At 48.8% G+C, this 23,230-nt stretch overlaps 1 long non-coding RNA gene across 2 annotated transcripts in view; it reads right to left on the reverse strand.

Moving 5' to 3' along the window:
• LOC141569347 (uncharacterized) overlaps positions 1–23,230 on the reverse strand; it is a 447,021-nt gene that overhangs the window by 314,510 nt on the left and 109,281 nt on the right. For both annotated transcript variants that reach the window (XR_012492885.1, XR_012492884.1), the window contains exon 4: positions 2,100–2,169. This is a non-coding gene — a long non-coding RNA (uncharacterized LOC141569347). The remainder of the gene's footprint in view (positions 1–2,099; positions 2,170–23,230) is intronic.

Here is a 23,230-nt window from a genome sequence, read left to right on the forward strand (position 1 = left end):
TTCTTTAACACAGAATGAATGAGTTTGGTTTCAGGTGTATTCATTTTGTGGTCCACTCTGCAGGCTGAGTCTCAGTAAGTCTGATAATCAGATATGGCGAATAAATACATATGTCATTCTGCTTATATAGTTCAGCATCCCATCGGTGTATTTCCTTTCGTTACATGTTCTGTGTTTCTTATCGCTTTGCAGCTGGTCCTAGGTGTACTGAATTCTAATACTCATTGTACTAACTAGTATGGTATCGTTCGTACACCTAATGAACAGTCATTCAGGTTATTGATTGAACTATTAAACATCATTAAGTGCAGGGATAATTATGATGCAAAATCCATCATTATGTCCTCCCAGGTTAATATAACCCACTGATATCAGTTGTTTCGATATTCACTAGTGAAATCTCCCACCTTAATATTTACACATGGTCTAATATTCCTACCCATGTGATGGGTACATACATATCATCTAAAACAGAATTGAAACGTAACTGGGACATAAAAGATAGATCCACAATGCTTCCTTTAGCTTGCAATCAGGCATCGGTTGACAGTAGAATTTAGCCGTCTGGCAAAACTACTTGTAAAAAAGGCAAGCGGTCGTCTAAGAACCGACTCATAACCATCTCACCTAATACCCTCGTTTTCAGACGAAGACACCATGGCCCTAACATGGTTTCATTATATGATTTTAACTTTTTGTAGTTTTTAAATACAGATAACTTGGAAAATATTTTGGATTCATTTCCCATTTTCCATTATCTACTTTATTTCAGATGGTAAGTAAGTGGTCTGCGGATTATATATGTTTTCTATCCTTTTCCCAGGGATAATAATTAACGGGACAGAAAAGTTCTATCCGTCTTCTAATAATATCAAAACATGGAAATAACAGGCACATGACACCTGAGATAAGTATTCCATGATCAATAATTTACTCTTGTTTTCTTTAGAAAGTTTTAATAGTTTATCTATTAGTTACGTCATTTTGCGTGATAGGACAGTCACCGTATGCACAGCACACGATTCCCGCCATGAAAACACTGCTGGGGACCTCATGCCATGACCGGTATGACCACCGAACACGTCAGTGGGAAACTCGGTCCTGTAACCATCACGGGAGCATCACAGGGAAACGCAATTGGTGTTTGGCTTCCTTCCTTCCCCAGTAATAACTACAGTTCAGGAGCTAATCACAGGTTTGTTTAGAAGACACAGAAGACCCAAAGCAGAATGTTGTCTCACACGTTACAAGACTTAGGTGCCCCGAAGGCCCTGGAATATCCCGCATTATTTTACGCACATGCTTGGAGATTCCGAACGCCACAGTTAAATGTGTTAGAGCTAATACTGAAGTTACATTAAAAAAATGAATTGGTGAAATACGCGTAAAGCAGTCTTGATACGTCTGAACAACCAGCAAGACAGTCTTAGGCCTAAAAGCCATCTTGGGATCCTAATTTACGCAAGAAAATTACAAAATAAACAAAATCCCCAACAAACCAGGCAATTGCCCAGATGGATTTAATGGAATTAACTCTGAGATAATCTAGATCTTCCTAGGAATGACAGTTTTCATATGGAAAGAACTCTATTTGGAAGAAACCACAAGACATTACTGAGCAATAGAAAGGCAGACTTGGAGAGCTCTGGAGGTCTCGTCCAGGTTCCGGATGGAAAGACAGAATTGTAACAGAGATCAACTCAAACAAAGTATCTTAATAATTTCTTGCAATTCCAACCAAAATGCCATTGAAAGTTTTTAAAGAAACTGGGAGAAAAAAAAAACCCAACATGATGCTAGCATTAGTGCAGAGTAATCCACAGGAAAGAACAGGCATTTTCATCAAAGTCAGAGTTGTGGTGAATGGGCGCACTTCTCCTGTGCGACAGTGAATCATGCTGTTAACGTACAGTTATCAAAGCTGTGGGCTATTGGCACCCAAAATACACAGAGTCTGATGACCTAAGTCGGCTAAGGTATAGAATGATCAGCAAATAACCTATTAGCCTTGTCATCAATGAGAAATAATGAGTGGCAACACACAGTGTGGCACAAATGTATAGACACGTGGCAAAAAGTGACACGAGTCCCCACCTTACCTGCACAGCAGCAGGCCGACAGGCACTCAGCTTCCAGAAGGACTTGGTCTGGTACGATTCTGGGCACCCTCTGCAAGAAAAAGAAGACGGTATTAAAAATGCAAAATTAGTTATGAAAGTAAATATCCATTTAGGATGAGAAAAATCACAACAAAATATAATTTCAAATAATAAACTAACAGATAATAAGCTAACATCCCCCAAATATGAAACCGGGAGGAAAACCCCCTTTTTTTAATGCAATAATTGTCTGACACTTGTATCGTACTTTCCCCTGTATATGCTTTGGCTGCATACTCTTTGATTACTTATTCACAAAAACGGCAATGTTAGTTTTCGTTATCGACTATTTGAAGACATTTCTCCAGATTCTCAACTCATTACTGACACTCTCACATAAATAACGGTTTAGGGCTGTTATCAACGCTGGGAAAACCTCTCTCAAGTTTCTTTCACGTGAGAGCTGTGAGATTGGGAGAATTGTCCGCCGATGATTTTCTGGCTTTGTACTTTCAAATCATGGCGCTCCCCCATTAGCCATATCCTTTCCATGGTGAGCACCAGAACACACGTTCATTCTGCCGTAGAAATCCTGCCCATTCATCTCAGCATCAGGACATGAGGAGATCAGCACAAATGGAGACGTTTCTGTGAACCATTCCACTAGGCGTGAAAGTGGGAAATGCTTCCGGGTAAATCTCTCTCTGATTATTCCCACATCTTGTCCATGACCACCAGCCTGGGAACTGTGGGCTCAGTTTGGAAAACAAGGTTACATGATTCCAAAGATAGTACTTGAAAGCACCAACCTACACTTCTGATCAAAGGGTAAAAGAGCTAATACGCCTAATAGATGAAAAAGCTATTTTGAGTACGTACGAGATCACCATATTCCAATAAAACAATGACCAAATGACCAAAGAGGAAATACATGGTCAATTACCATACAAGTCACTCGACTTTAAAAAGGATGGATATTTTATCAAATTTGAAAGTAATTTTTAAATGATAATACATGACGTTGATGGCATGTACATTGCTTCTGAGAATATACATTCACACAAGTTTCAGGAAATTAGCCAACTTGGCAACGAATATTAATAGCCTTAAAAATGGTTATCACACTGCATGCAGTCATTCTACTTCCGGGAAAGTAATCTGAACTAAATATACACGGAGTTTTATACACAAAGACATCACACTGCTTGTAAGGGGATAAAAGAAACAACATAAAGGGAATGGTAAGTGCATTATGGGATTATAATATAGAAAATGAAATACAGTATGTGCCGTTCTGTTATATTGATGGTATTCCCATCATATACAGAAATACAGACTGCCAAGTGAAAAGGGGCCTTTTATGTATAACATACAATACAATCTCAATCACACACACGTGTGTGCTCACACACACACACACACACACACCACAGACATGGAACAGAGCTATGGAGTTACTAAATCCAATTATGAGCCATAATTTCAGAAGTGACACTACAGCACTTTAACTTAAATTGAAAATGCAATTTTAAAAATACTTGCTTTATTTTATAACCCGCAAAGCAGAACATTTGTACCTACTTCTCTACTTCTAGTTGGCACGTTTGCGGCTGACGATGGTGGACCCGCGCTGTGTGCTGGAAGCGTCTGCTGTTACCCGGCTTTCAGTCGAGTGCAGTTCCGAAGAGGCGTCTCCGTGCGCCCTCCGCGCCTCCCCCAGCCCGCACAGCTGGAGCATCTGCCCGCTGGTCTCCCAGAGGCAGCTGTGCTTCACTGTAAGGCTGTTTTAGGGGAGCCCCTGGGCTCTGGTGTGAGGAAATGCACTATATAAATGCAAACTAGCCTGTTTTATTCATATAGTCGCACAAATAGAGGTCTACTTCATGCCAGCAGCTTTTCAAGGAAACTGGCTCTTCTCAGTATCGGTTACTGCTTCAGGAACTCCACCATCTAGTGGGCACAGCGATTTCTCCCCGAGACAACAGGTGCCTGCTGCAGTGCAGACGGACATTGGAAGTGTCACCTGGAGCCAATACTGGTCCATACAGAGGCTTGGGGGTTGTCTGGAGGGCTCATGCAATCGCTGCTTCAAGCCGACCTGGCTCTGGCTGCACCCACAAACATCTGGCTGCGAGGACCTGTGAGCCACTGTGCATACTCATCTCAGCAGTGGCCCCCACTCATGGGACCTCCAACGTGGAGACATGGTGAAGCCGGCAGGCTCCACAGGCAGGCTGACGTGGCGCTACGTCCTGGTTACACCGTGTGACGGCTCTGAGTCTGGAGTCCAGTTCTGCCATTGTAAACCGAATGCACATTAGGGGTGTACAGGATGCTGAAATGGCACACGTGACAGTCACTGAGCACATGCCAGCAGTGTCGTGGTACAATGCGTGTTACCTGCTGGAGTCAGTCGTGCGGCATCCTCACTCGTCGCCGCCTAAGAAACATATGTAGGACCCTGTGCCACGGGCAGCGTGGGGATCAGTGTGGGGACAGGAGTCCCAGCGCCTGTACCGGCCTCTCCAACGTTGCAGAGATGCTAGACGGAAAGCTAGTGAAGTCGCAGAAGCTAGAAGGAGAATGTTTAGCCGGCGGGGAGGATAGTAGAGAACAGGCTGGAATTAGCGGCCATGCAATGTGACTTCTGGTCAACCACAAAAAAGCTCGGGAGCACAAACATTAATTCGGATTCTGACGCAATAAAGCAGAAGAAGACGGACAGGAGTGAGAAGCCCACGGGGAGGTTACAGAGACCCTGCCCGCGTATGTTGCCCAATGGTAGTGTTCGAATCCCAGGGTCCCTTAACCCACGGAATAGTAATTTAGATACTATTTCCTATAGTCCATTCCTTAAAACAAGATTTCTCACGCATACGGTTCCCCCTTGGAATGTTTCCTGTGAGAGAGATCACATCACTTTTTAAAGCAGGAAGCTCAATCATTAACAGGCATAATTATTAGAAGCTTTATCTTTATAAGACTTGCAAGTCACCACCCTATAATTCTACCCAGCACTGAGCACCGTCACGTGTTTCCCTTACACCCTTTGTGTCCCAATATAGTTCCCCTAATCCCCAAAGCAATACACATTTTACCCAATTTAAAAACCAAAAAAATGGGGAACATTAATACATACACAGAAGGCGAAACAGGAACTATTTATAATCCAAAAGCCCAGATATGTCCCTAGTTCACAGTTTGTTATATTTCCATCTACTATATACATATGCATATATACACACATACTGTCACAATAGAGAAAATGCACTATATATAGTCTGCGAGTTTCCTTTTCTCCCTAACAATAGAGTAAGAATATTGCCCGTAACATTCACCCTCACCCACAAGAGATCAACCATTGCACACAAACCATTTATTGAAAAATTCATCTCTCTCATCAGTGATTTGAAATACAACCTTCATCATATATTAAATGGCCACCTGTATTTGGATTGATTTCTGCACGCTCTCTCTTGTTCTCTTGATTTGCTTCTTTATACACCAGTACTAAACAGTTTCAATAACTATAACTTTGAATAACTATTAGGTGTAGTCCACACCCGTTTTCTCCTTCAGAAACGTCTCATACAAACCTCAGAAATCAGCTTTCTTTTCCCAATCCATGTAATATTCTTAAAGCATTTCTTTTGAAATTGCAATAAAATTTCAGATTATTGAAGAGACAGTTAACATATTTACAACAGTAAATATTTCTATTTGAAAGAGTGCATCTTTCCATTTATGCGAGATTTATTTATGTCAGGATGGGGGAGTTAGAGTTCTCTTAATATAGATTCTGAATATTCCTTAATAAGCCTCGCATTCAGTGTATTATCATTTTTGTTGTTATTGCCAATGATGTCTTTTCTTCCAAGAGATTTTCAGTGTGCAAGGAAGATTTTTAATTTTGAGTGTTAATTTTGTATTCTACTACTTGCTGAACTCTCATAAATTCTAGTTTTTTTTCCTTTTGAAGCTTTCACATATAGAAGCACATCTCTATGTGATGATAATTTTGCCCTTTCCTTTCCAAGTTGTATACCTTTTATTTCTTTCTCTTGTTTAATTTATTGGCAAGTCCGTCTAGATTCTACAACATTGTTTAATAACAGTAAGCATGGTGGCACAGATGGCTTAGGTATGGCTAATTTTAGGGGAAATGTGACTGGTGTATTTTTCCATTAAACCTAAAGCTGGATCTTAATTAAGACAGATCCATGGAGAGGGAGGGAGGGAGGGAGGGAGGGAGGGAGGGAGGGAGGGAGGGAGAGAGAGAGAGAGAGAGAGAGAGAGAGAGAAAGCGGGGGAGGGAGGAAGGAATTCTTTTTTAAAGTTAATGTCTTCATCAATAGTAATGACATATTTCATGAACTGCTTTTTGTCATTTTTGAAGACTGAGCTTATATTTTTTAAACATCATGTGATTTTATTGCTAGATTTGCTAACAATGAACCAACCGTATGTTCCCAGGATTCATCTAACTTGGTCAAAATCAGTGTCTCATTACTTTCCTGTGACTCATCTCCATCACTTGTGTTTCTTTTCTCAATCCTGTTCTCTACGTCCTTTATTGTGGTTTCAGGAGCATCTATTGCCCTTTTTCTGATGCTATTAATGTGACTTTCACTTATGAAGTTTCCCCCTTCTGTTGGACTCCAGACTCTGTCAGCTCAATTTTCATCCCATTCCGTTGTCTTATTTTTTCTTCAAGCCCTTGTATCCATTTTTTGAACTCTTGTGTCAAGAGGTGATTTCTGTTTTATTTCTTTGATTTCCTGGGGTTTTATTGACCTGTAATCGTCATCTGCTTCTTGATGTAACTTGTATACTTTAATTTCTGCATCTTGTTTTTGTTTGCACATTTCTTTTTTTTCCCCTCATAGTGTCTAATGGTGACTATGTCTAACTTTTTTTCTTGTTATTACTTTGCATGTTTACTATTTCTTCACATGGTCAACTATTTGATGACACATCATGGAAGTAGATGGCCCCGCCCCTGAGTGCCCCCAGCAGGGCCCCAGGTAAATCAGCAGATGCCTGGATCCTGCAGACCAGGTGCCCTCGTGGTGCTTCTCCACTGGCCCTGGGCAGGTGAAGCCAAGCTCGGCCTTGCAGAGCCCGCGGGGCTCATGGGTGGGAGCCCAGGTTGTCCCCAGACCAGGTGTTTGGGGGCTGGCCACTCAGGTACTGGCCTTAAAAGTTGGAGTGCGTGGTGTGGGGCAGGGACCCTTCGCTGGTCAGGCAGAAGCTCCAGGTGTGAGTTTCCTCCCAGCTGGGGACTGGGGGTCAGTTGTCCTGTGGGGGTGGGTTTCTGGTGACATCTGTCCAGGCCCCTGCTCCCGCCTCCGTGTGGCCTGCTCTCCTTCCCCAGGCCTGCGGGTCCTTTTCGTTTTTCCCAAGGAAGTTGTTCCAACGCAGCTGCAGATCCAGGTGTCCTGGGAGGAGGTGAGGTTACCACCCTGTACGGGGCCATCTCGCGCTGAACTACCAGTGTGTTACTGGGTCATCTGTTGACAGATACGACCTGTTTCCAGTGTTTGACGATTACAAATAAAAGATGCAGTGAACATATGTAAAACCTTACGGACGCAGACATGACACGGTAGGTAACTGTAACATTTGCTTAACTTTAAATTTTAAAACACTGCACAGTTGTGTCCCCAAGTTGTGGCTGTACAATTTCAGATCTTACCGGCCGCGCGTGAAACTGCCAGTTCTTCCCTATTCTTGCCAACATTAAGATGGTCCGTCCTTTTAAAATTATTTATGTTTTTGAACGGACTTTATCTTTTAGAGCAGTTTTAGGTTCCCAGCAAAATTGAGAGGATGGTTCAGAAATCATCCCTGAACTCCTGCCCTCCACGGGGCACAGCCTGGCCCATCTCCACACCCCCGGCCCACGGCACTTTGGTTAGAAGTGAAGAATCTACGTTGACACATCATCACCCAACACCCACAGTTCACCTCACGTTTCACTCTTGGTGACGTACAGTCTACGCGGAATGACATGTATTTATCATTATAGACGCACACAGGGGTTTTCACTGCCCTAGAAGTCCTCTGTGCCCCACCTGTTCCTCCCTCCTGCCCCACCTCCCACCCCTGGCGAGCCGGGTCTTTTCACTGTCTCCAGCGTTTTGTCTGTTCCTGTGTCATGTACTTGGAGTCTTACAGTAGCTGCCCGCTCGGACTGGCTCCTTTCATTTCCGTTTCCTCCATGACTTTGCAGAGCTTCATCGCTTAGCTCTCGTGTGTGTCTGTGCTGACAATATCCCATCGTCTGCATGGATCACAGTTTGCTTATCCATCGCTTGCTGAGGGACATCGGCTGCTTCCACGTTTTGACAGTTATGAATAAAGCTGCTGTAAACAGGTGTGGACGTAAGCTTTTGTGTGGACATAGTTTTCAGCTGCTTTGGGTAAATATCAAGGAGCAAGATTGCTGGGTCCTAAGGGGAGACGATGTGTAGTTTTGCTAAGAAATCGCCCAGCTGTCTTCCAAAGTGGCTGCCCATTGGCGTCCCCCCAGCAGTGCCTGAGGGGCCCGGGGCCCCACGTCCTCCCAGCACTTGGTGTTGTCAGGGTTCTGGATTGTGGCCCCTCTGATCGGTGTGTGGTGACATCTCACTGCAGTTTTAATTCCCATTTCCCTGATGACATATGATCGATCGTGGAGCATCTTTCCATGTGCTTATTTGCCATCTGTCTACCTTCCTAAGTGAGGTGCCTCTGAAGATCTTTGGCCCATTTTTACATCAGGCCGTTTGTGTTTGTTTTCTCATCACTGAGTTTTCAGAATTCATCGTGTATTTTGGATAACAGTCCTTATCAGCTGTGTCTTCTGCAGATAGTTCCTCCTAGTCAGTGGTCTGTCTTCTCATTCTCTTGATATCTATCTATTCTTGTCGCATGTGTCAGACAGTCTTTGAAGGGTCTGCCTGTGGAAGGTCCCTCTCTACCTCCGAGCTCTAATGCGGGCTTTTCTCTAATATTATATTGTTCTGGTCATGTCAAGAAATTCATGATCAGATTCAAGAGATTAGATCTCCAAGTTCAAATTGCCATAGTATCTGGAAGCTCTCAGCTGCGTATTTCATAAACTACGGTCACACCTTTTTAATATATAAATATATTTAATATATTTTTTCTATTTCTTGCTGTTTTTACTTTTTGGAAAGAAGAAGTAATAGTTTAATATGATTTTATGTGGACATATTATAATCCTATAAACGACGGTATACACTTTTTTTGCACTGGGCACTCTTTGGGGGCTAATTGCTAAGAAATCTTACATGTTAGAATTGGGAAAGATTTGGGAAATTGTCCTGAGCTTTTGTGATCATTTTTCGGACTCACAGATCTGGTGGCAGTAATTCCCTTCTGTCAAATAGCTTGTGCTCAACACCTTACGAGCATCCAGAGCAAAAGTTTGTTTGGGAAGCAAATTACACCCTATGTGGGTGACCCTGAAGCCTCCTGAACTAACTGTGCCCCCTCAGTTATTAATAAGCGTCATTTCCATTTCCAAGCAACCGAGATGTATTGAGTTGGGAGTCCCTAAGTGCGAGAGGGTCCAGAAATAGCTTTGACTTTTCCTTTTTTTAATTTACCTTGTGGGGCTGTGGGGCTGAGCAATCCTTTAGTCTGTCAATATCACCAGCTCCAGCGCCACGTGAAGAGAGGCTGGGGAGGGAAGAGGTGGCGGGGTGGGGGAGGTTTAGCTGAGAAGATGGAATATCTATTTGACACAGAAGAGGGTCCTCAGAAGTCTGCAGGGCTGAAATGTCCAAAGCAGCCGTGGAGAAAAAACTGAGTCATCAGAATTTTGACATTGACAAGGTTCCACTACACACAAGATGTGTGACTTCTCCTAGCTGCCAACTGTTATGCCACGGACTCAGGCATTTTCTGTTTCTGTCTTTAGTCTTTGGTAAATTTAATTGTTCTATTTTATTTTGATTTTTTGCAGTGTCTCTTCATTTTCCTTTATTGTTTTCATTGAACAAACTTATACTCATGTGCATTATGTCTTTAAAACTGTGTGTCTCAGTGTCCTCATGAAGTCTTATTTTTCTTACCTAATTTGGAGGACTATTCAGGAGATCAAAAGAAATAATGCCTTAAAAATATTGTGAAAAATAGGAAATAACACAAATATATGTCATTTCTTTAACCAAAATTACAAAATTGATGCAATATAATATATGGTCCAGACACCAGTATAGTATCCATTTATTATAATTTTGAAACAAAGCAGGTATATTTTATGCACAAAATGCACAACCCTACTTTTTTGCAGAGAGTTGTTTTGTTTTTTTCCAATTTCCTCAAACATTATCATTCCTAACAGGAAGAACTGCATGACACCATTTGCTTCCCTCATCTTATGCAGAGTGTTTGGGGGCAGAATTCAACCTCTGGCAAGGCTGTTGTGAAACACTAAGCATCAGCTTCTAAATGGGAGGAAAATTCTCATATTTCAGTATAAAACATGCTGTGGGAAAACCAACACGGAACGGTGCCGTGGAAATACCACCACGTTCAGTATGTATGGACCACTCACGACCTGTGTGCTGACACATTTGTAAAACACAGAAGAAGAAAAAAAAGCTCGGAAATCAACGCTGTGTGTCTGTGCAGCTACACAGAACAGGCCCGTACGTGTCTTCCTGGCTCGAGGCACAAGAAGGACAAACAGGGAGTTCCCAGTCCGTCAGGGTGCACACGGCAGCCAGAGGCCACCTGACGACTGAGCCCCTGAAATGCCGCCAGTGCAACTGAGAAAGTCAGTCTTTGATTTTTTTCATTTAAAAAACCTGAGGCCGTGTCAACTGTTTCTGTGAAACACAACCTCCCTGGTCAGGTAGGACTCCATCCATGTAAGTCACTGAGGACTTAGCACCCAAATCAAGATGCCCTGCAAGTGGCAAACTGACACGAGAGTTCGAACCTGGTGCAAAAAATGCCGACTGGCTCCCTGATGGTTTTATGTTGGCTGCAGTCTGTGGCGGTCTGCAGAATGGCGCCCGCGGTGCCAGGTCCCACAGCCTGGCAATTGTACACGTCTCATCACTTGGCAGGTGTGGGAGGGACTCTGAGGTGAGGAGCCAGGAGGTCGGGGATGCTGCAGGTGGGCTGCAAAGGAGACAAAGGAGACAGGGAGGGACACGTGGATGTACGCAAAGGAGGGGCAGCGTGACCACGGCGACAGAGAGGGAGGGATGCAGCCACCAGCCCGTGAACTGGCAGCCGCAGAGGCCGGACAGGCAAGGCAGGGAGTCTCCCACCCGCCTCCAGGAGGGAGGCCCTGCTGAATCCTGGGTTCGGGCCGGGAGAAAGCGACTTCAGACCCTGGCTTCCAGAACTGAGCAAGAACTGAGGGAGAATAACTTCCATGGTTTCAGTCCGCCAAGCTTGTGGTCCTTTGTTACAGCAGCCCCAGCAAACCGACATACTCACTGAATTCATAGTATTTTGGACGTATGCAGCTAACTGTATGTAATATTATTTAAACATTAATTTCACCTCTTTCCTTCTGTTTGCTCTTTTTATGTGACTTCCTGAAAATGTAACTGTACTCGCGGATCTCTCATTAAATTTCTGCAGGACAGTGCTGTCCTAGATGGCATCTCTCTACAGGACACGGGACTCACAGCCTGTCACCCCCGCAGCGGGGAAGGTCCCCGAGCATTACAGGGGCGGCGTCCACCCAGGGAGAGTCTCCCGCAGCCACGGTTCTCTGTGCTCAGACGCTCTCACTGCCGCCGAACAGCTGATCTCTTGCATCTGGGAAATAAAGACCCAGCCCAGCAAGTCTTCAAAATTAAGGTTTCTCTGCAGTTTATCTGTTTTCTCTGTTATTTTGCAGAAGGTTCTCCATGTAAACGGAAGCATCCCAAAGAAAGCGCTCCCTCCCTTCCTCCTTTTCTTTCCCTTTTCCCCCAAAACTCTTTTCGGGACAGAACACAGGAAGTGCACGGGACTGGTTCTTTCTTTGGTCTAATAAGCACCTCTTGCTCCAAGACGAGAAGGCTAGGAACATGGCAGCCACGCAGCCGGTGAGGGCGGCCCCGCACGTCCCCAGACGCCGCGCTCATTTGCACCCCGACACACACCGCAGAGGAGAGGTCATTTCAGCAGCGATTAGAATGCAGGGTTCGCACTTGCACAGCGCTGTTTGGCTTCAAAGCGTTTACAATATAAACTGGTTTTTGTGCTGCCCTGTGAACCACCGTCTGAGGCTGAGATGGGGCCTGAGTGGGGGTGGGGAGGGAAAACAGGTGGTGCGGGGCTCCCGCTTCCTGGCCTTCCCACTACGTCTGTCAGCCGATGGGACAGCAGCCTGCCAGCCAGCACACAGGAATGAGGTCACCTGGTGCAAAGAGTCTCCGCTGTTACTCTGAACATGACCCAACAGAAGGTCTGCAGAGAGCAAAGCCCTGACTGGCTGGGTCTGTCCCTTCCAGGCCTGGGACAGGGGGCCGGCATGGCCGTGCTGGGCCCTTCTCGGAGGCAGAGAGCCTCTGCGGAGCTACGTGCTGTCTTCTTGTCTGATGCCTGCTCGTAGGAGGGACAATAGGACCAGAGAATGGCAGCGCCTTTTCTGCTCCTGGAAGGAGCGCTGGTTTATGGAAAATTCTCCTTTCTGGCTTCAGACGGACTGAGATCTCTTCTGAAGCACCACCCAGCAGAGCTCAGCTCACCTTCCGTTGTGGCTCCTCCTGTGTGTCTGCCGACGTCTCCTGTAATGACAATGCCACCCTGATGACATAGGACCACGCCGCCTTCGAGCCGTCCCGTCTCATGCCTCACTTGAAATCCTACGTCCGACGTGCTCACTGACTGTATGAAATGCCTGTCGTTTCCAGAGCTGCTCACCTCGTGGCCCCAGTCGCGTCTCAAGTTGACATGACAATGGCCTTTTTGCAGACCATTCGCCCTGGGATCCCTTTCTTCCCTGCTCCCCCACCACCCTCTCGTGGGATCGCCTCTTCATCCTTATAGCCAAGACCTAACACGCTTCTCCACTCCGTGGCTCTCTGTTCCATTAGGGAGAAGCTCACACAGCTCACTTTGGCATTCAGCGCTTGCCAGGATCGGACCTCACTCCACTTTTCAACATCTCCGACATACCCAACCCTCCAAACAAGCACGACTTCCTGTCCCCGTCCAAGCCGTCCCTCCCTGCCGTGCCCAGGATCCTGTGCATGGAACGCCTTCTCTGTGTCGTGCACTCCCCTTCCATTGTCCGCACCTTCAAACAGTTTCTATCCGTCTTTCAACACCCAGAAGCAACCACTTTTCTCCGTGAAGCCACCAATGGTCCCTTCTGTTGACACGACCCACTCTCCCCCGTTTCCTGAGCATCTCAAGGGACACACCACATCCTGCTTGGGTCACGGCACCGGCACCTCCCACGTCCCACGACTGGGGGCTGTGTCTCCCTCCTGCTGCTTTCCCTGTGGCCTAGCAGATGCCACGTGTTCACCAGGGAGGAGAGAACGGGCAGGAATGGGCCGTGCCACGCTGGGCTTCATGAGTCAGCGCTGTGGACACGGCTGCCACTGGACAGAACCTTCCTGGGAATGTGGGAGCCGAATGGCTGCGGCAGGACCCCAGAGCACAGGGTCGTGAGCTGGAGGCTGGCAGCAGCGCTGAGGCTGAGCGCCTGGCTGTGTGAGTGGCATGGCGGCTTTGCTCCCATCCTGCTGGAAGCCCTCCAGGGGGATTTGCTCTGACAAAAGCAGTTCTGTGCACATGATTATCTTTTTTTCCAAACGCCCGGGTAGGAGGCTGGTAATTACTTTGGGGCCCGTCCGGTGTAATTACAGGATAACCCACAGATACCTCTAAGTGCTACATCATTACACGGCAGTGTCCCAGTAAACTCCTGCAGGTTTCTGTGGGTGCTTGTACCCCAGGGCAGAGATTGGTGGCACTGAGGACTTCCACCATCACGCCCACATCTCAGCTGCAGACACTCCTCATTTGCAGAAACAAACTACAGAGAAGCTGCACACTTTAGCACGGAAAGAGGCAGCAGGCTGTGAAGTTTGGGGTGAAGGCTGTGCCCCAAACTCCTCCCCACCCTGAGGGGATGGCGGGAGGACAGGCCTTCGGCCCTCACTGTGTCACAAACCTGCACAGAGAGGACTAAAGCAAGGATACAGTTATCAGCTATCTACCCGGTTTCTCGAAAGAACCGGGAGGAGAATACCAACAAAATCCACCACAGCAGTAACTCGCATTAGCATGGAAACAAAAAGTAAAGAACCAAGCTGGTGGTTTTGTCTTTCTCACTGTATTATATGAACATGTGAAGAGCATTCAAAATGGTTTTCTCACCCTTAAATCTCTTATCGTCCTCAAGTGCCTAAAATGGGACCTTCTTCATCTAAGACATCCCATAAATAAGGAACAAATAAATGGAGGACGGATAAAGGGAAGTGGGGCAAAAAGTAAAACGAGGGAGGGCAAAAGGAGGGTGGAAGGAAGGAAGGAAGGAAAGAAAGACAGAAGAAAAAAGGAGAGAAGAAGGGGGGGAAGGGAGGGATAGAGGAAGGAGGGAAGCAGAGAAGGGGAAGGAACAAGGGCTTGGGGGAAAACAAATCCCATGCTTATTTTGCTTCCACGGCTTTGCTTATTTCAAAAGAGCAATCTGGAAATGAAAAGTACATACGAGAGGAGGGATCCAGCCCGAAGTACGAGTTCAGACCAAATTAAAATACCAAGGGGGTAAGATATAGCTGGCTTGGGCCAGACGCAGACAACGAGATGGAAGTAGAGACACACGCAGGAGAATAGAAAAATAATTTGGAGAGAGAAGAATTAGATTGCAAGGCTGGCAGACTTCAAGACCAGGGAAATCAAAAGGGAAGCTGATTTTTATTTGAGGAAAAAAATAAATAAAAATGACTTCAACTTTAGGTCCTTTAATTCAGTGATGACAATGTGAGACCCAAATAGAAACGTCGACAGGGTTTTGGGAGATAAGGGAATTCTCTGGGGAAGAGCATTGAGCTAGAGAAACAGGTGTGGGGTCGTGAGTGGAGAGGGTGGCAGAGTCAACGGAAGATGAAGGGTTCCCGAGGGGAAAGCATGTAAAAGAGAGACAAACGAGCGTCAGTATAAACGTAGGTGAATGGGAATTCCCCACACAGAGCAGAGACTGTTTTATTCATCACCACAGCACCTAGAAAACGGCTGGTATGTAGAAGACAGTACCTACATTTAATGCATGAACGAATGAATGACGCCTTCAAAGGGAAAGGCCAACTAGGGGGCATGCCAGGGAGCTCCCAGAAAAACAGGGACTCCAACTTCACTTAGGACTCTCCCGAGCTGCTCATGAAAATCTCTATTCCTGGCTTGTGTCTAACTCTGAAAGAAGCACTGGCTGATTCTGCTAAGAAGACCTAGAGCAGAAAAGCCAGGCGGGTTTTGTGCCACCGCCTCCACCAGCGGACTTACGGGGCTGCCCCGAGTGCTGTGGTGAGAAGGTTACATGACCGTGAACCCTGAATGCCTGAGTTCTGAACGCACTTCTCAGTAGTTTCTGGAAAGCGTGTCCTGGATCTCAGGCATGGACCCCGGGCCCCTGGCAGCGTCTGAGCCTTCTCTCCAGCCCTCCCAGACCACAGTGGATGCTGGACCTCAGACACACTGAGCCCTGAGTCTGCACTGAACATTCTTTGTCCAGGGATGACCAGGCACCGTGGGTACCACAGAGGCAGGGGACATCTCGTGGCCCCACAGATGGGCCAGTTCCCTAGGAGTCAATCGGCCAGCCAGCCTAAGCAGCCAGAGGAACGGGAAGGTAAGGACGTGAGAAGGAAGTGAGGACAAACGGATTTAAAAACAAAAAGTGTGGTGAGGAAGCTGTAGAGGACGACGTGCCCCTGGGCTTCGCCCATTGTCCTGTATCATCCCACACTGAGGCTGTAACCTGATTTCTCGTGACGGCTGAACTGGATGTGTGAACACAGCAGCCAGAGCGCTCCTTCCTCAAAGGACCACCCGCCCGAGGACCACAGGGCGCAGCTTCCGTGTCCAGAGGAAGGCAACGTGGCCTGTGAGGGTGAAGCGGCCGGTCCTGGGGCAGACGCCACAGCTCCCCATTGACATCCATCGCCTGTACTTAACTACAGGATATTAGCAACTATGCATTAAATTTCAAGTTTTAAAATTATTAGCGCCTCATCCAACAAGTCTGTAACAACCCCTCGGGGAGGAGGGATTGGAGTGAATTTCGTTTTGCCTACATTTTCACAACGAGCACGTAATATTTTACGTTTGGGTATGTTTAGTTTTTATAGAAAGCTATTCTGGAATGTTGTAAAGTGCTGAGAGTGGTGATGGGTCCGTGGGGTTCATTCCACAAATCTCCGAACCCCAGAGAGTCTCCTGCTGACTCGAGAGCACACAGTCTTAGAACTGGAGATTTCAGAACTGCCCCCAGCGCCTTCTTTTCTAGGTGCGAGAATGGCTAATGTTATCACATGACAAAGTCGAGGAGAAACAGTGGGGACACCAGCCATCCCAATTTGCCCCGGTCTCAGGGATTCCCTGAGACCTTCAACTGGGATGGAGGCAGTCACCCCGGGGACAGACACAGGAAGGCTGAATTTCTCATCCAAGGTCACACAGCAAGTGCATAACACAACCGGTCGAGAAACCAGAGCTCCCAGTAACTAGTCCAGGCCTTTCCAACTAAACCACTGCTTGTTAGATCTGGAAACACAGAATCAGACCCATCGTATGATCTCATGTGCTTGAGGCAAATGGATGGCATACGGGCAAAACAAACAACAACAACAAAAAAAAACGGCAATGTGATTCTACCCTGCTCCATCCTCTGTGTCCCGACTTACTCGTTTTCCAAGGCACTCTCAGCCGCAGCCACGACAGGTGGCCGCCTCGTGCCGGCCGGAGGCTGGCTGGCCCGTCTTTATCTCCCTGGCTCCAGCTGTCTCCCAGGTAAACAACACAGGCCCACGCACATCCGCACACACACGATTCTGTAATAGTAACATTTATCTGGCACACGTTCCATTTATCTTTGGCAAAAAGCTTCAGACCCAAACTATCTTAAGTGATCTCAGAAAGACAGTGATAAGTACCTTCCCGTCATTATTGCTCCATTTTATCACAGGGGCGATAGCAGTAATGGTGGCGGGAACCCCATCAGGTCCACTTAACACGGCTCATTTTCAAAAGCCACTCGATGCCTCATGACAGTCTGGCCGGGTGGTATGAAAAGAGCTCTTAACCCCAATGATCTGAGGAAGACTCTGCGAGGGGAATGGAGGCCCTACAGTCAGAGGCGAGGCGGTGGGAGAAGGGAAGGGACAGAAGAGACCATTGATTTTATGACAAGGGGCAGAACCACTGTCAAAACTCAGCGGCGCAAACTCAAGGGCTGTTTCAATCAGCCATTTGCGAGCGGCTTCCTCAGACGCTGAGGCGCACGAGCTTCCGGTGATTGTTGGTTCTGTGTGTTCTTGTTTCCACGTACTTGTGTTTACTCCTAATGCTAAAGGAGGAAATCTAAAATTAGTGTCACTGTTTGCAATTAAAGTCATCAAAGAAGACCCGCGACACTTCACTCAAGAAAGGGCTTTATGACGCTGTGACCTGGATAGCAACACCAGGCTGGACGGGGGTGGGCGAGCCTGTGCAGCCACCTGTCACTCACACACCCCGACACGAGGCCGCCTGACATGGCCTCCTTCCCTGCAACCCCACAACATGTCTGCGATTTACTTGGCAGGTGTGCAAACTATTACCAAAGCACACGGGTTCCTGGAGACAGAGCACGTGATGAGGGCCGGGGCGAGAGGAAGGTAACGGCTGGGAGAGAAAGGTCAGGAACTCTCCCTGCCTGCACCTCTCGCATCCTCAAAGCTGGTGCTGCCTGAGAACCCTCAGACTGAAGGCACAGAAATATTCACAGTGGTAACACGGTGATTAATGGCCGCCTCAAGGGCCAGAGGGCCTGGTTCAAAACCCACTTCCGCCGTTTCCTGGCCCTGTGACTCAGCCTCAATGTCTTGGTCGGCAAAGTGGGAATAACGGACCCTATTCCATAATGGTGCTGTGAGATGGAAGCTAAATGGCCACGTGGGGAGCCCAGCACGGCGCCCGGGACATGGGATGTCCGACATCAAGACGATTAGGATCAGATTAATCCAGGTGACGTAGTATCTCTGAGCTTGATTTTTTCAGCATGTTTCTTAATGAGTCCATTCACTTCTGATCCATCTCAAAACGTAAGTTTGCCACCAAATGACTGCAGGGCACCACAGTTTATTTTTGCTTGTTTTGTTTTTGTTTCTGTTTTTTTGCTTCCACATTTTACTCAGACTCATGTGACTTAAAATTACACAAAATTAAATGGAGGCGAAACGGTAGCCTCCTCAGGAACATCACCGTGACCCTGTGACGTTTTTCCATTACAGTTGACACTCCCTGCTATTTTCTATTATTTCAGGTGTACACAAGGGTTTTTGTTTTTAAGAGTCTTTGCACCTGTGTTTGTGCACAGGCTCCATCACCTGCGGGCCTCACGACCGTGACAAAGCACGGTCACCACAGTTCATACCAAGGACAGCACCACACGAGGCTTGGAAGGTCCCAGTTCGGAGAATGACCTGGTTTGAATATTCACCGCACCCCTTCCTCCCGGTGAGATGGCTTATGTCCTCCCTGCACCGGCCCTGCTCCCCATCCTCCAGATTGCAAACTCAGTACCACGTCCCCAGAAGGCCTCCCCAGCCCCCGTTTCACATTCTCATTGCTCCCTGGACGTATCCCTGGCAACAGCTGTCAGCATTATTATGAAATAACTACGTAATCACTGCCCATGTTTTCTAGGAAGCCACAAGCTCCAAGAAAGCAAGACACACGTCAATTTTTATTCATGCCAGTGTCCCCCTGGCTGGCACACGGTAGGTGACAGTTGTTAAATGAACGAAGGACTTTGAATGGAAGAGTGATGTGATCTGAATTACATTTCAAAAGGATCACACTGGCTGCTGTTTTAAGAAGAAACTTTAAGAGGACATGGGTGGGAGCAAAGAAACTAGTTAGGAAAGTGCTGCAATAACTTACGTGAGAGACGTTGGTGGCATGGGCAGCAATGGTAGCGATGGACGTGGCGAGAGGGGACTGGCTCTGTATATACTTGCGAATGAATTTGCTGTTGGGTGTGAAAGAGAGAAAGGAACAAGGAGGAATCCAGGGTCTGGGGCCCGGGCCACTGGATGGACGACCAGCATCACCTTAGACGGGGAGAACTCCAGAGGGGCAGACGGGCTGCAGCGGTGCGGGGGGTCCCGCCTGGACGTGTTAAGTTATTGTGCCTGTCAGACATCCAGAAGGAAATAGCGCGGAAGCCACTGGACGCCCACATCGGTGGTCTGGAGGGGAGACACAGAGCTCATAGTCATGACACCGGATGAGTCAAAGACAACACAGCCTAGGAACGAGCTCTGGAGCAATCCCACGTGAGAAGTCAGGCGGTGAAGACAAGGGGCCGTCAGTGGGGAACCTCCCAGAAGCCAGAGTGATGAACCACGTGAAATACAAAGCATGACGATCACTGGGAACATGGTAAGAACCGACCCAGAGGGAACCAGTGGGGCAAATGCCTGACGTAAGTGGGTTTAAAAGGCAACGAGACGTCACTGGGAAGGCCAGCCACACTGAGGTGCCATCACAGTCGCTGGAAGAGCGAACACCAGAGGTGCTCCCACCACACAGTGGGGAGGATGTGGGACATGTGACGCTGTCATGGGTCCCTGGCTGGAATGTCAGGCGTCAGAATCACACTACAGGATTGTTCAGCAGCTTCTCCTGAGTGAAATGCACGCTAACCAGGACGCCCTGCACAGCCACGCAGGGCACAGACCCGCCCCTCCCCTGCCACGGGCACCGGGGTGGTGGCCTCGATGTCACCGCGTCCTCTGCCAGAGCAGACTCCCAACCTCGGGCACACGGGGTGCAACCATTAATGTGGGGAATACGTTCCTTCCTGTCCTGAACAGAAAGTGGATTTAGAACAGTTTCTATTCACACAGAGCAGACAACATCATACACTTAGAGCTTGGCTCCCGAAGCTGTCTCGCTCCTTCCGTCATAACTCAGTGCAAAGACACCTGAGTGTGTGGCTATCCCACAGGGAATCGCGGCGACCCCCAGTACGTTACATGGACTGGGCCGAGGCCACAGGGAGGCACACGCACGCGGCCCCCATGGGGAGACAAGGGGGCACCCCCGTCTGCACAGCCTGCAGTCCAGGGCTGGGGCTGTGCCAGGATGCCCTCGTCAGAACAAAGACAGACTACGGCACTTCGCACTCCTACCACAAAGGATAAAGTACGATTCCCGGAGGTCCCGGCAGCTGTGTGTTCCCCACCTGGGAATGTGGCTTTGGCCCCCACACAGACGGACGCACAGCCTGCAGTGAGGTCTCGGGGAGGAGACAGCTCTTTAGAAGGTGCCTGCTGTCCTGCCATGTGGGCCACACGGCTGTGCCGTTAGGAGTCTTGGTGGTGGGAGGAGACGGCCTGCAGAGCCGGGGACAGTCACATCGCAGCACCCTGGGCTGCCAGACTGTGCCATCTGTCATGCCTCCCAGCCCTGATGGAGCAGAGACCTGACCACACGACACCAGGCGACTGTGCCCCTGGAACTTCCCCTCGTGGGCCGGACCCAATCAGACCCACCAGTTGTGAGGGATGGAGGTGGCCCCTGGGACCGAGGACAGCAGGGCAGCGCACAGGAGTGGGGTGCACAGCAGACACCCGGACTCCCGCCGGCGCCGCCACTGCCGTCCCTCTGCGCACTGTGGGGTTCCTACAGGAGCAGGGAGCCATCCAGGGAGGTTTATAAAGGGATGAGCTTGGTAGCGGGTGAAAACTGGGAATGGCAGCAGCCGCACTGTGGCCTCACACAGGCAACACAATCCTCCGACGAGCGGGGCTGGGACCGAGCGCCTGTCCACGCCCTCTGTGCTAAAAAGAAGCGACCCACGACAGAGGATGTAACACTCACGGCCGTGGCAAAGAGCTGACCGGCTGGGAAGGGCCTGGGAGGACACAGGCTGGAGTATGGAGGACAAAGGAATCTTGAGAAAAGACATGAAAGAAGACACAGGATGTGTGTGCAGTGTGACACCCTCAGACGCGCCCACCGGGAAGCACTCGGCCACACACACCGACGGAGCCGGCAGCCGCGTGGCCGGGGTGACAGACAGGAGGTCGCGCGTGGGCTCAGTGGCAGGAATTCTGGTTACAAAGGCTGCTCCAGCTCCTGCTGCCGCTGAAGGTCCTCACTGACAGCAACGGAACTCACACCGCCCCCAGCACAGCACAAGGTCTCATTGGCCGTCTGGACACGTGCAGACACGTGAGTGACACTGGGCCCCGTGTCCCGGAAGGGTCATCAGTGCATCCTCTCTGGGACTCACACCTGCGTGGTCTGCCTTTCTTGCTCATAGAGCCTCTGTCAGCCCCTCTGGCGGAGCAAGGACCCATGTCACTCACGGCATCCAGGAACGCGGACCCTGGGCCGGCCACCCGCCTGCGGGCAGAAGCAGCTGGTCCCGGGGACGTGGGAATGGCCTGCTGAGGCAGAGTTACGGCTGCAGAGGAGGCTGTAATTTTGAGCAGGGGTTGGCAAGCCCCGTCCGCCACCTGTTTTTGCAAATAAAAGTTTTATTGGCGCACGGCCGCCCTTCCTCGTTCGTCGTCCGCGGCTGCTCTCACGTACGAGCACAGGTTTGAGCCGTTGTCACCGAAACCATATGGCCCACAAATCCTGAAGTCATTACTGTCTGGCTCTTCACAGAAGTCTGCCTACCCTGGTCCAGAGGATGCAGCACCAGCACCCAGGACACCTGCTGGGTCCCCAACACGAAGACACGCGGCTCTGGGAACCCAGGGCTTGAGGTCCGAGCGGTCTCCCCATCAAGCCCATAATCACGGGCCTTGGTGTTTCGTGTCCCGGCAACTCAGGGCTCCAAAGCGCACGACTTTATCAGGGGACAAGGGCCCCACTGAATCGCAGGCCACTGCATGGAAAAGTGCGTCTGGGTGACAGGAAATGGAATGGCATCACAGAGAAACGAGTCTTCTAAATGGCTCTGCCAAGGAGGACCTGCCCCCCACTGCCGAGGAAAATGCCGTCCAAAGCTCCTTCAGTTTCTCCCTCAGCTGTAGAAAGTGGGCTCAGCCAAGGTCACGACCTCCACGGAGAGGCCACACCCAGGGAGGTGGCAAAGCAATGGTACCGAGTTCCGGCCATCTGGTGTGACACGTCTGGGATATTATAATATAATATAAATACCAGGTCTTATATTAATTTTTGCTCCAAAAGACACATTAGAGCTAATAGTCTGGCGAGGTCTTCTTTTTGGGGAAACGCAGTAGGTGCGTCCTTGGAACTGACAAACCCACACAGCCTCGCACCTTTGTGCCTCTTTCAAGGTCAGTTATCTGAAGATTGCAGATGACTGCACTCAAGCGGGAAGGAGATGGTGCCTGACGTTTCCAATGGGCAGACGCCGCGGCACATACGCACACGAGAGCCGAGCCTCTGGGAACGAGACATGACGTGGACAGAGCCCTTCCCAGCACAGCTGAGAAGGGAACCAACATGCTCCAAGCTCAGAGAAGAAGCAGAATGGCTGCTGGCCGGCAAGAATGATGCTGGGGGCAGGTGTGGGGTTTCTTAAGGAAGCAGTGGTTCGATACTAGACAAACTAACAAAGGGTCTTGGGTTCTGGTTTCCAGCTCTGTACAGCACAGGGCAGGTGAGGAGTCGGGAAAACTGATCGGGCGCTGCCTGCAGGGAGAACACAGCGGAGGCTCAGTGGCCTGGAGTCGCGTTTGTGTGTAACTAACTCATCTGCCCAGTCGCCATGCCCCCAGGACAAGTAAGCCAGTGTCACAACAGGCCACGTGACCTCGATGACTTGAAAGGGCCATTTAAACAAAACCCCAAGACCCACTGTTTCTCTCTACCCCTGGCCCCACAGCCTACACGACAATCCCAGCTCCCGGTAAAACAGCGCTTTTCATGTGCGGTGTCCGCGCTTGCTCTCAGCAGCCCCTCATTCCTACGCCAGG

This window comes from Rhinolophus sinicus, linkage group LG17 (genome assembly GCF_036562045.2).
Source record: "Rhinolophus sinicus isolate RSC01 linkage group LG17, ASM3656204v1, whole genome shotgun sequence".
NCBI lineage: Eukaryota > Metazoa > Chordata > Mammalia > Chiroptera > Rhinolophidae > Rhinolophus > Rhinolophus sinicus.